This window comes from Gopherus evgoodei, chromosome 7 (genome assembly GCF_007399415.2).
Source record: "Gopherus evgoodei ecotype Sinaloan lineage chromosome 7, rGopEvg1_v1.p, whole genome shotgun sequence".
NCBI lineage: Eukaryota > Metazoa > Chordata > Testudines > Testudinidae > Gopherus > Gopherus evgoodei.
This window is the reverse complement of record NC_044328.1, coordinates 108,784,136-108,798,212: the sequence shown is the minus strand read 5'-3', so window position 1 is coordinate 108,798,212 and position 14,077 is coordinate 108,784,136. Positions and strand designations below refer to the sequence as shown.

Here is a 14,077-nt window from a genome sequence, read left to right as displayed (position 1 = left end):
TTCAAAAGGGAGCTCAAACAGCAGCCAAGAGCCATTGCAGCTCAGCCAGTGCCCAGCACTGGCAGACACAAATGTAGGGCAATTTCCCAAGCACTCTTTTCACCAAGCACTGTAGCTGCTGTCCAGGGAGACGGGAGAGCAGCAGAGGCAGGCAGTTCCTGGTAAAGGGCTCATTCCGGGTGGCCTCCAAAGGCAGGGGGGAAGGCACAGAGGAATCACCATCAGTGCACATGGACGGAAGAACTGGTGCAGAGCTAAGAGGATGGAGCCTGGTTTTGCCAGACACACACACACACACTCTGTTTGGAGCACGGCTTTGGAGCTGTGCTCCGGCTCTGCTCCAGCTCCAGGCAAAATCCTGCAGCTCCACTGCTCCGGAGCTGCTCCACGCTCCTGCTACGGGCACTGCTCCAAAGTCTGATTTGGAGAGCACTGAACCACAAACTGTGATGCTGTTCCACAACTGATGAGAGGAAGAAGAAATTATCTGTAAATTAATCTGAAGAACCAATGTCACAGCCCTGCCCTCTTGATCTGCACCATTCCTTGCCACCTCAGACCAGGAAACAAGATACAGGACCTTTAATCTTCAGGTCACCAGCTCCGATCCAGCCCTAGGTCAGTGGTGATTCAGAGTGGTCACCCTCGGACAGCTGGCCTGCGGGCCCAGAAATGCTTTCAATCCAATTCCTATTGACTCAGATATCTGCCCCAGAAAAGCCGTTTTCCTCACAGCTGGCCTGGCCCCCTCAATGACAGCAAGACCCAAGAAGCCCAAATTCCCTTCTCTGCCCTACAGAGGCCATCCTGGGCAGGTCTGAAACACAACAGCAAGGGGAGCAGGGTATGAAGGAAGTGTGTCTACCTCTCCCTGGCTGTTCCCATGCAGTGGCTGCCAATCCATCACCTTCCCCCAGACTCACTAATGTTGTGAACAAACAAAAAGAAAAGGCAGTACGCTCAGAAGAGGCAGCAGGTGAGCCGGGGAAAGGAATGAGCCTCACCCCTGACAGCTGGACTCTGCCTGTGCCATCTCTGCCAGACCCGCCCCTGATGAGAGTCATTTTATCCTTCTCCCTAGGATGCCCCTTCCCCAGATCCTGGACCTCTGAGACAAACCCACCTGGCTCTGCTGCAGCTCTGTTTCAGTCTCATTTCCACAGCAGTGACAGGAGAGGGGAAGGACAGGTGTCTGCACTCAACATACAACGTCTGTGCCATGTCCTCTCCAGCCTCCGATGCAGGCCCAGCCATGTGGTGCTAAGAGAGGATGACAGGGATAGGGGGATGCAGGGGGTGAGGGAGACGGCAGGGAACAGGGGTCAGGAACTGGGAAATTCCCTGAACCGTGAAATCTGCTTCTATCTTCACCTCAGTGGGAGGAGAGGTGTTGCCATGACAACCCCTGGTCCAACAGCCTCTGACCATGGGTTCCAGGCTCTGGGAGATGTGGAGAAAGGGAGGGGGAATGGGGACTGAAGAGAAACGACTGAAGCCTTTCAGCCAGGCACGGGGGGTGAGCTCAGTTACCCACAAGGCCCAATGTGGGCATAGGTGCTGGAATTAGGTGTGCAGGGGGTGCTGCTGCACACCCTGGCTTGAAATGGTTTCCATTATATAAAGGGTTTACAGCATCCCACTATACAAATTGTTCCAGCCCCACTGTGTCTGGGTGGGGCAATGACTGAGCAGAGCATTGCATGCCTGATGCCTTCACTCCATAATCCCAGCAAACCGCCCGGCTGGAATTCCCTCTCCAGCGCCCAGTCTCAGGGAGCCTCCAGGTGTGACGCACTCGCACGAAGCCCAGCCCAGGCATGAAGCACATGAAGTGCAGCAGAGGCGCTTTTTTGAATGACACACATTGAGGATAGTGGGGCATTTGGGGCTCGGAATGATTCTGTTTGGAGAGGCTCCATCTGCAGCTCAGAATTTAGAGGGGAGGCTTTGGCAAGGGATGGGCTCAGAACCTGCTCCAGTCCCTGGGAGGTTATAAATCCACAGAGTGCAGATGTAACATACGGGGAAAGCGCTGAGCTCCTCAACTTTGAGAAGTGGCTCCGGGGGAGGGGGTGGCAGATAGGAAGCCCAACTCAAAAACCAGCTCCTCCAGGACTATCACTTCATGACAGAGTGCGACACTCACACAGCATGGAACAAGGAGAGTGCATTCGCAAGAGACTCCCCAAAGATCAGTGTGCAGTCCAGTACCAGCTCACTAACACCCCCGGGGAAGGGACACTGAACAGCCATCCACTGATGGCCATGCTCTAAGCCAGGGGTAGGCAGCCTATGGCGCACGTGCCGAAGGCGGCACGCGAGCTGATTTTCAGTGGCACTCACACTGCCGGGGTCCTGGCCACCAGTCCGGGGGGCTCTGCATTTTAATTTAATTTTAAATGAAGCTTCTTAAACATTTTAAAAACCTTATTTATTTTACATACAACAATAGTTTAGTTCTATATTATAGACTTATAGAAAGAGACCTTCTAAAACGTTAAAATGTATCACTGGCACACGAAACCTTTAATTAGAGTCAATAAATGAAGACTCGGCACAGCACTTCTGAAAGGTTACCAACCCCTGCTTTAAGCCCACTGTTTTTAAAAGAGCCATTCATTTTCACTTCCTGTTTGGACTTGCTGTCCTTGGGGCCAGGCCCCTCCCTGCTTTTTCTCAAGATGCCTGCAGCATGCAATTCCAGCATGACAAAGGGACAGGATCTCTAGCCCACGGGAGGAGCCCTCATGGGTGACCCAGGAGGCCAGAGCCTCACACCATTGCTGCAGTTCACAGCTAGCACCACAGCAGTGGGGAGCGCAGAGAGGTGTGAATAGTCCAGTGGATGCAAAGCTGTTCACAGCTGCAACTCAGTTCGCTTGCTCAGCAGCTCTCACTTCCTCTAGCTGGAGTGTCAGGGTTTAGGACGTGGTCACAAGTTGACTCCTTTCCATGCCTGACTTTCTATCTCCCCTTCCCCAGGCAAGAAATTCCTCTAGAAAAGTCACACAGCTTGCGCACAGGCCTCACTGGCTCCCAAAGAGGGCTGTGTCAGTGGCCCCCGGAGGCAGACTGCTATACCCACTACCTAAGCCCTCATTCCAGTGGGGGCAGGGGATCAGCAGCATAGTGGGGAGTTAACAAACCTCAACTCGATATACTGAAAAGCAGGTGGAAGGGTTCAAAAGCCCCCTGCAATCTGAACACCCAAGGACCTTGCCTACTAATAGAATGGGGTGTAGGACCTTGCTGGTCTCCGCCTTTCCATTCTCAACATCAGGAAGGCAGCGGCAAGAAAACACATCGTTCCAGCGATAAACCAAGTTGAGTTCAGGGGCCCACATCCTTCTCCAACACCTCGACCAGAACCTCACCTCCATCAGGGCTGGAATAACTGAACATTAGGGATTGGCTCCCTGGGGGCTGAGACAGAAGCCCCAGGGGCAAGAGCCCCACAGCTCAGCCTCACCAAGGAAGATGTCACTGAGAAAGCAGTGAATCACTGAGGCCTAATGAACAATCGATATTGTGGAGGAAGACGGGAGCAATTTAGTAGCAGAGGCTTTGGCCCCAGCAGAGCATCTGGGGTTCTTTGGCTATTTTGCTCTTAGGGGAAGCTGTGAAGGACTCAGCAACTGAGGATAGGTGGGGGCTCACACACACACAAGGGAGACATATTTACTTTTATACGATTCTATATGTTAGTGGCAATGGGAGGCTCCCACTGCCCAGCCCCCCAAGACATACCCCTAGACATCACCCTTTCAGCCACCCGGTCCCAAAAGCACAGTCTGTTCCAAGAGGAAGAAAGAGATACCTGGTCATTGCCCCTAAGCACAGATTGGTCCGGTCCCTAGGTGCATTCAGCCCCCTTAGGGCAGCAGCTTCCAAGACTCAGGGAAGCCCAACATGACTCAGGCGCTGACAGGGCAACGTCCCCTCCTGCAGCAGGTCACTTCTTCCCCGATGCAATATCCTGCTCCCCCCAATGCATCTTCTCCCATGAAGAGAGCCCCTTGAGCCCTTCTTTCTGCCTCACGGTGTGCACAGCAGGCAGCAGTGAAGGGGTGAATGGAAAGCCTGAGTCCCAGGCAGACTGGAGCGGAACCAATGAAGGTATTTAAGTCCTGGCAGTACCTCGCAGCCAATGCAATCTCCATGTCACACTGCTCTCTGCACTCCAATTTGCAGCTTCCCCAACCTCATCTGCTGCTGAATATGCAAGAGGATAAATGTTTACGGTGTTTACTCCTCTCTGCTTTGTCTCAACAAACTCTAGGAAACGACAAATACAGCTGCACCGCTGCACTCCGGGCTGCATGGAGCGTGCGTCCGCCCGCTACAGCAACACCGACACCGCCTCAATAAATAATGACACCGACAATTAGCTCACTAACAGCAAACTCCCTTGCTAGGCAGACACCATGGCAAGGCCAGGCCAGGCTGGGTAAAATCGGATGGGGGAAGCAATCTGAAGGGTATGGTGCCAGTTACCATAGCAGATCCAGACACTGGTCCATCGAGTTTGGCCTCTGCCAATGGCTACTGCCGGGTGCTTCAGATAAAGTCAGGGGAATATATATATGGCCAGTTGCATCATGCTGCATGGAGCAAGTAAATTTCCTTCCTGACCACTGTGCTGACCAGCCTCAAGTACGAGGATCGATTACCACCCACCCAGGCACACTGCCTGACCTCGTATAGCTACTAAAGCACATACTCAACACTCGGGTTAACAAGAGACTTCACACCAGCATGGCTGGCAAAGGGTGACACAATCGCCTTTCCAGCAGGCTCCGACCTTATCAGCTGGGGTGAACGAAGGCCCCACTGACATAGTGGGAGACCTTAACCAGAGAGGCATCTCTTCTCGTGGACTGGCACTAGAGGCATTTGGGGGGTGGGGGGGTATATAGGTTAAATATTTGTGTCAGGGTGTTCAGTGGCCCCAATACTAAACAAGCTTGGCAGGATCGCAGTTCACCTCTTAGTGGGACTGGTGGGCACATCACAGAAACGACCACCCGAGTTGGGCCCTTAGCAGACAGTTTCAGCAGAGATGCCAGGAAAGGGATGAACCAGGAAGACTGAACCCCTCACCCCTAGAGAAGGGCCCTGCAGGGCACAGCAGAGACATCTAGGCAGGGACATGGGGTATGGACAGCTGGCTAGTAGATATTCAGAAGATCCAATCTCCAGGAGCATGATAATCCCACACTTTCCACCAACGCAACCCTCACCCCCCAAAAAGGCCTAGACAGTACAAAGGGTGGGCCAGGCAAATTTAAGTGGCACTGTGACTCTCCCAGGAAACCACCCTACAGTAGGGAGAGCCCGAGATACAGCAACCTGGCCTCAGACACACACAAAGCAGATGCTGAGCCAGGGCAGTAAGTAGCCGTCTCCCCGATGTGCCGAATCATTGCTTCCCTTCAGGCCCACTTACCAGAGCAATGAGGGAGCAGACAGGAGAGGCAAGATTCATGCCATTTAGTGTTATTAATTGGCCAGTAATTTGCCAGTTAACATTTGTAAATGTTCTCCCTTTGCTGCCATTGAGTGCCTGGCTTCCTGACGTCTGCTGGGGGACCTTTAAGCCCCTGGGGTCTTTTGATAGAGAAACCAAAGCTAAAAGCCAATAGTGGAGAACAAGCGTGAGGTGAGACATTGTTACACACTGTGAGGGCATCAGCTCTTTGCCTCTGGAGGCCAGGATTCAGCTCAGGACTGTGTGACAGAGCAGAGAACTTTGTTGGTACTCAGTCTAGAACCACGTATCCCTCTTACCTCAACCTCACAGGGCATAAACTGATGTGAGTATCAGGCAAAGGGGAGCAGGGACTGAAACCAGACAGGATCTCTCTGAAACTCACATCCCATGCACAAAATCCACAGGCAACCTAATCCCCACAGAAGAATCTGAGAGAAGCTGGAGGAAATTTTTCACGGGGCAGTGGGGACTGGGACTCCAGTTTTTTCACATCTAAGTCCCCTGTTTGAGTTTAGTCCCAGGTTTAGTAATGAATGAAAGTTGCTACCATCTGATCTCTGCTATGTGCCCCTGTGAAAGATGATTTGATTTATCTCAGCCCAGCATGAGTAGCACAAATGTCTACATAACAACACACCCTCCTCAGAACCAGCAACAACTGCCCCCTCATTGGCAGACTCCGGAGTGAGGCGGGGACTCAAACAGGCCATGGAATCTGAACTCCTCCCCCAGACAGGGTCCCTCGCCTCAGGCATGAGGCACTTCAGCAGAGAGAGCAACAGGTGGAGAAAGCCTACCCTGCAGCTAGCCATGCCCCATCTGCTCTGTGCAGAGAAAGAGACCTTCAGTCAGGCAGCAACATTAACCCCTTCTTTGGCAGCCCATGGAAGGATGTTCTGGTGACTGAAGTACTGGGCTGAAACGAAGGAGATCCGAGTTCAGTTCCTAGGTCTGCCACAAGCTTCCTGTATGAACCTGAACAATCCATGGAGGCCCTGATTCAGCAACACACTCAAGCCTGGCGCTGAATGCTCTGCTGACTCAGGGCTTTTCCCTCTCTGGGAAGTGGAGACGTGTTGTGAAGGTACCTTGGTCAGTGAGGTGATCAAATTCCACCGACATGTGGACAGTAGAAGGGTCTAGATAACCAGAACCGAATATACCCACGGCAGTTTGCCTTGCAGAGTGGTGAAGCAGAACGTTCAGACATGCGAGTCTGAGGGAGCCTGTGATTTCTCATCCAACACTGAAGAGGTTAATAGGCACTCTGAGCTCTGACTAGAGCTGGTTTAGCAGAGTCATGCAGGCAATCGCAGCCATTACTGGACTGTTTTTAAACTCAGCCCGCAGAGTCTGAACTAAACCACCCCATTCCTCTGTAGCAGGTGCTGGCCCTCCCCAGGTCCTACAGAGGTCACGGGAGGAGAGCAGCAATGGGGCAGGGGAGGGGGGCTTAGATAACTATGCAGAGACCCTCACAGCCTGCTCAATGCAGTCTCCTGCTCCAGGTCTGCCTCTTTCAGAAGATGAATTCCTGGTCCCAGCAGGGGAATGAAAGAAACAGACAGGATGAAATTAGTTCCCTAGCCAAGTTTGTTCGGCTCTTCAGCGCTGGGGAGGAACCGCTAACATCTTCCAAGTGCTCAGCCAAGTCTGGCGGCCTCTCTTCCTGGCTCCAGCGTGGGCTCGGCGATGGCCCACAGCACTTGGGGATTAGATAGTCAAAAGTTCATGCTGCTGCCGCAGCAGCTGGAACCAAAACACAAGGATGCTGCTGCACTGGGGATGCCGTGGCCATGTGCCCTGGGAACTCAGCTGAGGGAAGGAACAGGGAAGCTCATCCAAAAGTCACATCCCCCTACAGTTCCTTTCACCCTTGTCCTCTGAACCCTGCTGTATGAGATGTCATCCACCAAGCCTCATTCTGGAGAGGCCGGAGCACGATGAATAGAATTCTTACAAAGCTGCTGGAGGGGCTCAAAGGAAGGGAGTGAGGTTCATCATGAGACAGCCCTCTCCCACTCCCCACCATCCCCCTCCACTGTCAGGAGATGAATCTTGATTGACAGGGCCTTCCCATGAAGAGAAATCCCCCCTGCCTGCAGCAGCCATAGAGCCTGGCTCTTCTGCCTTCCAGATGAGACTTTATACCAGAAATCCTGATCAGGAGCAGCACTTTTCACACCAATCAGTCATTAACCCCAGAGTCTCGGGTTCCAACCCAGGCACCTCTATTCAGCCTACTTAGAAAACAACCCTATAGCATCAGTTGGAGACACTACCCTTTGCTTCCTGACAAGTGTGGAGCGTTGCTGTACAGCCCTTAATCGGCTCCCATGGCCCGCCCCACAGTAGGCAGCATTTCAGTGGTGCATGAGAAGATTCGCACCTACTGGTTTTGCACACTTTGGAGGATGTGGTTTGGGTATTGCTAGAAGAGAAGTGAGGTGATGAGGGCTTGGTTTGAGATCTGGCAGCACCTTCCTCTGTTGTGCCCCCTCCTCTGCTTGGCCTGAAAAAGCAAACCATGTGAGGGAATTTCTCCAGGCCCAAGAGGTGGGACAATCCTCACGGGCTCTCTAGCACAGGTAGTGCTGGCGTTGGAATGCAGCAGCCCACACCTCCATGCTTTACCTGAAACCTTCAGAAGCTCACATTATAATCCCAATGCCAGAGCAGCCAGGTTTCCCTGTCATGGTGAGCGCACACGCACGCACGCACACATGCACACACACACACACACACACCCCTGACTGGTGACTGGTTTCCTGCAGGAGCTCACGCCCTGTAAGAACACTGGGAGAACCAATTCCTGTAGCCGGGGGAACAATTACCCAATTCTCTCACCACTAAATGGCACAGGATGGTTACATTCTCGCCCGCACTGGGATATATCCTCCCCAGGGCTGGAAAGGAGTGTGAGGGGGCCTCTAACTGAACTCCTAGCCTACTGCCAGCTCAGACAAGTCACCCAACTGGGATTTCATCAAAATCTAGACATCAGAGCATTGAGCTTTCCTGAGAATAAACAGAATCAAATCGTGCCTGCCAATGCTAATGAAACGATGGTGGGACTGCAAGAGCTGCCCGGGACAGAGTGAAGGCAATGTCTATGTAAGCCACTGGTCAGCGTGTGTTGTGTGTCCCCTTCTGTGCCCGATACACAGAAGATGGGAGTCTGTCACTGACAGCAGCTGCAGACCCTGACTCTTTAGCTCAAGCTAGAGAGACTTATGCTTGTATCTCTAGCAGTCCCGGGTTCTCTCTGTGGTGTTAGCCAAGATAGCAGCTGTTACACATTACAAAGCACATTTGATCTGTTGGAGCTTCAGGAAAGCAGAGGGCACCCAGAAACCATCAAGTAACCTGTACTTGGTAACTTATACTCTTTCCACAACTCTCATGAAGGGGGGTGTTTAGCTGAACTGATGCCCCCTTTTGTCCCCCAGTACTGACTATGATAATGGATAGGTGTTTCATCCTGGAAGCTTCCAGTGCAGTCTACGAACTGATTTATGAGCTATACCACAGGAATCATTCAACTACTGCAGAAATGCAGCCACTTGCGGGGGTGGAACAAGAGAACTGTTTAACAGCACACAGCAGCTAACCATTTAGGACAGGAAGTGAAGAATACCACATCTAATTGAACCTGTAGTGGGATTTAGGAATGCAGTTATTACCTAAGCTGGACTTTGGCCAGGACAGCAATGTTCACATCCCTGCTCTTCCATAAAGTTCCATTAAAGAGCCCAAAAATCAAGACCTCAGTGCCGCATCTCAGGCACCTTCAGCAACGCAGCACTCTCCTGCACAAGGCTGGGACAGCAGCTCAGTGCTGGCTCACAGAGACAAGCACTATTCAATGCGTTACTAGCCACCGCTTCTCAAAGCACCCTGAGTTCTCCCTAGAGCTCTCCCATTCAAGCCCTGACTCAGCCCATCTCTGCTCAGCCTGGAACATGTGGTATGATCAGAGCCCCAGGGAGGGGAGTGGCTGCTTCCAATCTATGTTGTGTTCTCCTAAAAGTGGGGGAAATTAATCCTATTCCCAGCCAGGGTTCAAAGGCCACACACAGGGGCAGCCTTGCCATCAGCTCTCAATTCCCCAAGGACCAGGAATTTGCCCTGAGCCAGCTAGCCAAAGACAAGCTGGATCCTGGCAAGGATGCGAAGAAGCCAGGGAAGCTGGTGGAAGAACAACTGGCCAGAACTGATTCTGTGGCTCCATTTCCAGCCAGACAGGTTTTCTTGTGTGCTTGTTACTTTTGTGAGCAAACGGCTGTGTTGTGGCTTTTTTATTCTCTGTTCCTTCCCTCTCTCTTTGTTAGTCCCGTGCCAAGGCAAGAGACAGAGTGAAAGGGGAGAGGTTGGGAGAAAAAGACACAAGGGATCCACTAATGACCATCTTCTTAATGTTTCCGAGAGACATTTCGCAGCACAGGAATTAGTAATCTGCAGAGTAGGAACAGCCACAAACACCCATGCTACCTTGCCTCCCGCTACACTGGCACAGGACAGGGCCCTCTAGCAGCAGAGAGAGGGGGGAGCTCAGCATCCATGTCCCATTCGCTCCTTGCTTGTTCTGCTCCATCTACCAACAAGGAGGACAAGGGCAGCTGCAGTTTGAATGCTCATCGGCACGGCACACTTTGCTTAGGCTCCCTGAGGGGCCAGTAAGCACCCTGGAGCCCACTAACGCTGCCCAGCAGGGATCAGGGAGCTCCAGGGGAATAGCCCGTCTAGATTGAGAATACTGCTAAAGATCTAGCTCTGCACACAGACCCGTACCCAGGCTAAAGTCCTTGATGCTCAGAACTTCCCTCTGCACAGCACATTTCATATATCAAACCGGCCACCCTATGCCAATCCATCAGAAGACCTGGCTACAGCATCATCAACCCCTTTGGCTGAATGGCACAACCACCCTCTCTACACACATACCACCAGCTCAGGGACAAGGTGACATTCCCTTCCTTATACTTCTGTCTCTCTCGTTCAGCAACTTGCTTAGGAAAAGCCCAAAGGGAACAGAAGAGCTGCTCTGAGGCACAGCTGGGTCCCCAAGACAGCTGTGCAGGCCAAGGGCAGTGAAGAGAGAGGGAACGGGGGATCGAGAGACAGAGCAAGAGAGGGAGGCAGGCAGCTCCGTTCCCGGAGTCAGCAGTCGTATGACCCAGCAGGCAGCAGTGTAACGATTTCATCATTTTCCACCAGAATTGAATTAGTTTGAAGCCAAAATCAGATTTGTGAGCCCAGTGCTCTTGACAGCAAACCCTTTACTTTGTCAGGCAGCTGTTAGCTGTCTCCCTCCGAGCTCGGGAGAGGACAAAGGAGGGGCTGCCTGGGACAATTCCACAAGGATGCCGATGCACTCCAAGTGGATGCGGTTAAGGCAGGTGGCTCCCACAGGACAGCCCCGCTTCCCTGTGGTGACTGACCTGCAAGAGGGCACCTGAGAAACAGCACAGGCCAATAAAAGACTCCCCCTGTGTTACTCCTTCTGGGCACTAAGCCAAGGGGAGACCCTCACTCAGGCATTGCTCCTGCTGCACCTCCCGGTGCCCCAAGGGCCAATCAGAATGGATGTTCAGCGGGGACAGCTGTCCTATGGCTGGCTCCCCCTTGAAGGGGCTCAGATGGCCACGCTCCACAGAGTGGGACTTGGGGGACCGAAGGACTATTTAGAGGCTCCTTGTGAACTCCTTAATCCCCTGACATGCCAGCAATAAGTAGCTCACAGTGAAGCTCCTTGGGAGAAGGGCACCACCAGGCCCTAGTGTACTGCCTTTCTGAGCACAGCACAATGGCTTTGAAAAGACAAATCCCGCACAGACTCCAGCACAAGGGGCACACAAGGGCTGCTCTAGGAAAACTCAGGGCACAGGATCTGCTGGCCAGAGCACGAAACAGCAGGGCAAGCTCCCCTCATGCAGCTTTACAGACCCCCTGCTATCCACAATCCCAGCTTTGTCAACCCCTCTCAGTGCTGGCCTGCAGCCCCCTGGATATTCCAGGTTGGGCCATACCACCACTCTGCCAATGCCCCACTGTCCTAACCTGCAGGTGCCCCTGCTTATTCTGGAGCTGGGTTCCCTTGATCAGGGAAAGCCCATCAGGCCAGTTTGTGTTATTTGACCAAATACCCACCCTGGACTAGCTTGAAACCAGTCATTTCATGGTGATCTAGCAAAGTCTGGAAGCCCAGGCCTCAAAAGAGAGAGGATAGAGCAGGGTTCGGCAACCTTTCAGAAGTGGTGTGCCGAGTTTTCATTTATTCACTCTGATTTAAGGTTTCACGTCCCAGTAATACATTTTAATGTTTTTAGAAGGTCTCTTTCTATAAGTCTATAATATATAACTAAACTATTGTTGTAGGTAAAGTAAATAAGGTTTTTAAAGAAGCTTCATTTAAAATTAAATTAAAATGCAGAGCCCCCCAGACCGGTGGCCAGGACCTGGGCAGTGTGAGTGCCACTGAAAATCAGCTTGGGTGCTGCCTTCGGCACCCGTGCCATAGGTTGCCTACCCCTGGGCTAGAGCATTAAACCATTGCACCCCGCCAGCACTGACAGGGGACTAAATTCAGCCTTGGTGCAAGCAGGTGTATAGCCCACTGAGGTCATACACCCGTTTATGGCTGGGCCAGATCCTCAGCTGGGGTAAACTCGTGTAGCTAAATTGATTTCAATGGCGCTCAGCTGATTTCCCCCTGTTGAGGATCTGGCCTGCAGCTTTTAGCCCACACTGCAAGAGGCTGCCCAGGCCATGCCAGTTTAGAGATGCCTGGATATATTACACTCCCATCATCCCGAGTAGCTGAAATAGCCTCCCTGTGACCATTATATTTTATAATATCATCTGGAAGAGAAGCCGGCAATAGTTCATAAACCAAGCAGGCTCAGCACCCCCTTGCCACAGACTTCATGCAGCAAAACAGGACAATAAGCCGGCAGCCGCGTTCGTGTGTTAGCAATGGCCGGTGGGAAATGCTTCCCTTGGGACAGGCAAGAGACTTTCCCTAGGTTGGGAAAAGCAGCCCAGGGATTACAGCCCTGGCATGTTCCCACATCCCCAGGGGCAATGGTTTGCTGCTAACTGCCTTCGACATCAGATGCATTCGCAGTGCCTCACTCACACCTAGGACATGCTGCAGCCCACGCTCTGCCATTCCCCATCCATGTGCCCTGAATGCAAATGGAGGAGTCAGCCACTCCCAATGCTCCGGCACCTCTCATGGCCTGGCAGCCTGGCTTGCAGAGGAATGAGGATCCTAGGTTTTTGTTGCACATGGACCTACCCTCTTTATGCTGCCTCATTGCACGCTGACCTGAGGACAGAGGCAGGACAGCGTGCCCAACTGGAGGAGCCACTGAACCACTCTGAAAGAAGCTCTGCCCTCCGACAAATTCTGGGAACTGCCCAGGCAAGAACTAGGGAACTGTCACCGCGGGATCTAGACAGGAGCTGACCTGCTCCCACTCTCAGCAGATCCTACGAGCACGCTCAGCAATGAATGAGCTGCCAAGAGCTAAAAAGACTTTCCAGGCCTCCATCAGCCAGTGGAACAGGTCTGACCAGGTAAGGAGCAGCCAGCATGGAAAGCCTTCCTTCAGGGACAGTCCTATACCATGGTGGGGGAGGATGAGAACAGAGTGCAAGGACAGGAGGACACAGAGAGGCTTGACAGAGGCTGAATGGGCCAAGCATGCGCTAGGTATTGGCAAGATCACAGAGAGAAGAGGGTGTCACATGTCAGAGGCAGATCATTTCTCTGGAGTCTGCCAAAGGCAGGGCTGCCCTGCAGTGAGGGCCCAGGGTCTGGCTGTGTGACCCAGCCCCTGGCACAGAGCTAGCAGCTCGCAGGAATGATCATTTTCCAGCAGGAGTAGAGTGTGTTTGAATCCAGCTGCCCTGGGCCGGTTGTGAACGTGCTGACTCAAGTGATCAGTTGTTCTAAAGGGGGCCTGAAGGCAGAAATTAAGGGGTCAGACACTCTCACACTCCCTTCCCACCAACTCATGCTACGGGGCATGCAACAGTTGCACTTAGAATGAACAAAGGCCAGGGAGCGGGCAGCAAGGAGTCTCTGCGCCAAACGCTGAATGAAGCTGTGCAGCCCACAAGCCTGCCGGACGCCCTCTGACTCTGCCTTCTCCACCCCTCCCCACCCCTGTGTTCTCAGTCATACGCAGCTGCTTTGGAGGTTCTCTCTGACCATCCCAAAAGCCATGGATGCCATTTGCAAGGGGCTCTCATGATTAGCCGCAGCCATCTCCACTCTGAGCGCTGGCATCGACCAGCGGGAAAGGAGCCACCTGTGCTTGAAGAGGGCAGGCTGCGCTCCCTTTAATCCACCGTCGCCAAGGTTAGCTCTCTGAAGCATGTTATTAGTCTGATCTGCAGGGAGATTAGCTGCCCCCGCCCCCTACACCCTCCCCAGGAGGGAATCAAATCTGGCAATACTGCAAAAGACAAAGAGGGGAATAGTTATTGTTTGCACCTAACCAACTCCATCCCTGCCTTCCCAGCCCATCACATGCTGCAGTAGAGTCAGCTGTTCCATGTACTGTATGCAGCCAGGAA

At 52.7% G+C, this 14,077-nt stretch overlaps 1 protein-coding gene across 5 annotated transcripts in view; it reads right to left on the bottom strand.

Annotated features, from left to right (window-relative positions):
- PLXNA1 (plexin A1) overlaps positions 1-14,077 on the bottom strand; it is a 401,191-nt gene that overhangs the window by 230,797 nt on the left and 156,317 nt on the right. The gene's annotated exons all lie outside the window — the stretch shown is intronic.